Source organism: Myotis brandtii, unplaced genomic scaffold (assembly GCF_000412655.1).
Source record: "Myotis brandtii unplaced genomic scaffold, ASM41265v1 scaffold424, whole genome shotgun sequence".
In the NCBI taxonomy this organism is placed as follows: Eukaryota; Metazoa; Chordata; class Mammalia; order Chiroptera; family Vespertilionidae; genus Myotis; species Myotis brandtii.
The window spans coordinates 473,561-478,015 of NW_005366245.1; positions in this window are offsets into that span (position 1 = coordinate 473,561).

The following is a 4,455-nucleotide window of genomic DNA, read 5'->3' on the forward strand; positions in this document are numbered from 1 at the left end:
CAGAGAAGAGTTTACAAACTGTGAGAGGAAAAAGTATAATTGTTAAAACCTTACCATCTTCTCTACAAAAGTCAGCAGGTGTCAAAATTTGAAAAGAATTCTTCTTTTCCAGAAACACAGGCCAAGAAACATCACGGCAATTTTATCTCAGGAAAGAGGACTTTGATTTAGGGTGAAGAGAAGTTGCTCTGTCTCCATGTCCTGGAGTTGTGGGCAGTTGTTACGTCGGTGGGGACCCATCCGGAGGCCCATGCTCATTTTCACTCCAGAACACTTGAAGAACATAATATTACATCCCCAAGAGGAGTAGCACCGTCGCCCCATGAAAGTCTGTCTCAAATAAGGATTCTCCCTTCTCCTTCCCTCCTGGATTCTAGAGGGTTTAACCTGAATCATTGAGAAAAGTATTCCGGGCAGTGGGGCATAGCTAAAATCACCACTAGTTCGAAATTGCTACGTGGTGCCTTACTGCCTACTACATTGTTGGTGCTCAACAGATACATGTGCAATGAATTGCTGAGTTTTCCTTCCTTCTCCGTACTCAGTCATCTCCTTTCATGACACTACAAAGAGCAACATCTTTCAAGCATCTTTCTAAAGTTTGAGAGTAGCCTGCTTTCAAGAAATGCCTCCTGGAGAACCTCCAAACCAAGATGAAAAGTTGGAAACACAAGAAGGATTTTTATTTTTGCTTTGGTGCAGAATGGCTGTTAAGAATGTAGAAAAACAGCCGTGGGCAGTTTGGCTCAGTGGTTGGAGCATCGGCCCTTGGACTGAGCGGTCATAGGTTTGATTCCCAGTCATGGGCATGTACCTCAGTCGGTTGCAGGCTCGATCCCCAGCCCTGGTCGGGTCACATGTGGGAGGCAATCAATCGAAGTGTCTCTTTCACATTAATGTTTCTCTCTCTCCCCCCACCCCCTCCCTTCTCTCCACTCTCTCTAATAAAAAATCAATAGAAAAAAATATTCTTGGGTGAGAATTAAAAAAAAAAGAATGTAGAAAAATAAGGTGGAAATACGTGACTGACATGAGCATTCACAGCTTTATTTCACATTTTCTCAATGCTGTTAATATTAAAAATATTGGTTTGGCATTAGTAGCAGTCAAGTGAAAAAAAACTACCTGTCTTTCTATTTCTCAAGCATATTAATGTAGTTTTAATACGCAGGTCCATTTTTCATCCCATGCCTCTTAAAAACTTCTATTTTTATGTAGGCATACTTAAAAGGTCATTTTTCTTTAAGATATTTCATTTCTTTTCTTTCTGTTTAAAGGTGGACGAAACTACCTCCCTGAGAGTAAATACAAACAGCACTGGTTTATACATGGAAGATTTAAGACTGTTCCCAAGGTAGCCTTCTCTTCAGTAGTAAGGCCACAAAATGTCAACAGGTAGAGTGTGAGCTAGTGGCTAAAGATCAAGTTTACGCTGGCAGCTGTGTTCCAAACGACAGACTCACTTCTGTGGTATTCAACCTTCGGATGCTTTCTCTAGCCCCTCCTGTGTTTATCAGCAGGAAACAGTGCAACAATATTCTAGACTTTCTGGATCCTGAACAGTGTGTAGCTCTTACATGCACCAAGAGTGAGTCCTCCGTACTTTCTGTCCTTTTCAATATCTCTTACAATATTATGACATTACAAAGGGTTTGAATCTCAGAGTATCTGGAATTTTAATGCCATAATAACCTCTTTCTTTGTATTTTATGTTTTCACATACCATTGATACCAGAGATGTTTAGACATTTTTGAGCTTCAACAATAAAAGCTAATACAGGAAAAGGAACTAGGCTAGCTACCTAATATTTGACAATGGCTCAGTGGTTAGAGTGTTGGCCCACGCACCAAAGCAGTGGCTCTCAACCTTCTGGCCCTTTAAATATAGTTCCTCATGTTGTGACCCAACCATAAAATTATTTTCTTTGCTACCTCATACAGTAATGTTGCTACTGTTATGAATCATAATGTAAATATCTGATATGCAGGATAGTCTTAGGCGACCCCTGTGAAAGGGTCGTTCGACCGCCAAAGGGGTCGCGACCCACAGGTTGAGAACCGCTATGTCACTGGGGCTGTGCTAGGTGGAAACTGGTGATATAAAAATAACTTTTTGCCTTGGCTAGGTGGCTCAGTTAATTGGAGCGTCATCCCATACACCCAAAAGTTGTGGGTTCAATTCCCCATCAGGGCACATGCCTAGATTTCTGGTTCCATCCCCAGTTGGCGTGCATATGGGAGGTAACCAATTAATGTTTTTCTCTCTTTCTCTCCCTTCCCCCTCCCCCACCCCCCATCTCTCTGAAATCAATGGAAACATGTCCTCAGGTGAGGACTTAAAAAATTATTTTTTTCATTTTCCAGTGAGAATGACAATCATATTTTTGACTGGCTAGTATTAAACTAAAGTAATTTAATCCTTTCAAATATTGGTCAACTTCTATACTGTGCTTATTTTTCTCTGAGACATTTATCTACCAGTTTTACATACATTTACTCATTTAATCTTTACAACAGTGCTATGAGATAGCTATTGCCATTGGCAACCCTTTCAGATAAGTGACTGTAAAGTGTCAATGCCTACCAGGGGTCCTCAAACTACGGCCCGCGGGCCACATGCAAATACAAATATTGTATTTGTTCCCGTTTTGTTTTTTTACTTCAAAATAAGATATGTGCACTGTGCATAGGAATTTGTTCATAGTTTTTTTTTTTTTAACTATAGTCCGGCCCTCCAACTGTCTGAGGGACAGTGAACTGGCCCCCTGTTTAAAAAGTTTGAGGACCCCTGGCCCTAGACCAAAGGCACACAGCTCGTGAGTGTATGGTGGAGCAACAGCCCAGCTCCAAGGCCCATGGTCTTAATCATCATGCTATCCTGCCTCTCATGTGAGTCAATCATACTTTTCAGTTCCCCCCAATTTTTCTCTGATTTCTCTGACTGATTATCTCTTCCTCCTTTTCAGGGTCCTCTTCTTCCTCCTGCTCCTTAAATACAGCTGTTCCTCCAGTGACAGGTGTAGTGAAAGCAAGTCAGGCCAGTGGAACTCCCAGGTGGCGCCCAAGACTTCAGTCCCTGGTGGACACACCCCGCATCCTCCTGGCACTGGGACTGGGATGGATTTTGCTGTCGGATGAAGTTATGTTATATGACACAGTTGATCCTAAGAAAGGGAGATTATGCTGGTGAGCCTAACCACATCACATGAGCTTTCTGAAAGCAGAGGATTTTCGGAGCCAATCTCAGGAGGGGAAAAGTGAGGGAAATGCATCTGGTGGCCTGGAAGAAAGCAACATGTTTCTTCATTCCGTGAACTGTGTGTGTAGAAGGGTGGCTAGGAAGAGCTGAACTCAGTCCCCAGCCCACAGCCGATAGGAAAATGGGGCTCTCAGTCCTACAGCTGCCAGGATATTAATCCTGCCCCAAACCCAGTGAATTTGGAAGAGGACTTTGAGCCCAGGTGAGATCACAGCCCTTGTTGACATCTTTAAAAAAAAAAATAATGTTCTTATTGACTTCAGAGAGAGGAAGGAAAGAGAGAGAGAGAGAGAGAGAGAGAGAGAGAGAGAGAGAGAGACCAAAGAAGAGATTGATTGGCTGCCTCCTGCATGCCCCACACTGGGGATCAAGCCTGCAACATGGGCATGAGCCCTGACCAGGAATCAAACCGTGACCTCCTTGTTCATAGGTCGGCATTCAACCACTGAGCCACGCCGGCGGGGCACTTGCTGATATCTTGATATCACCCAGATACTGTATCTGGAAAAGACCCAGAGCAGAGAATGCAACCACCCTGTGCCTGGACTTCTGACCTACGAACTGTGAGTTAATAAATGTTGTTTTTAAGCCATGGAGTTTTAAATTTGTGGCATTTTGTTACACAGAAATAGAAAACTAATACAGGATGTCACAGTGATAAGAGTCTCTCCCCTGATTAAATAAACACCATGTAACTGTCACTCCCTTTTTCTTTTTTTTTCTTTTTTCAGGTGTGTTTGTGGATTTAATGGGAAGGGCGGAGGTGGGGCATCCCACCTGCTGCTTCTGCTTTTCTAGTAGCAAGAGGGGCACCTATGGGGGTGGGCCATGGAGTGCAGAGTTGGCCTGGCAGGGCACAGGGACGGTCAGGGGGCCCAAAACATGGGCGACTGCTGGGCAGCATGGAGTCCCCTCTAGCGGGTGATGAGGAATGTAGAGTGGCCCTGAGGCTGGTATGGCCACGCTGGCGCCCTTCCCCGGGCTCTGAGGAGCCTGCCCACAGCCAGCGGAGGGGTCGGCCGGCCACTGGCCCAGTGAGGCCCACCCACTGATCCTCCCCCTCGTCCCTGACTCCTGTCCTAGGAGGAGCCTGGGACAAACGGAAGGGCCATTCTTCTTCCTTCCGTTCGGGCTCAGTCCCGTAGACAGAGGCTGGCTCAGGTGGGGCCAGTGGTGGCCAGGGATGGTCACAGCGC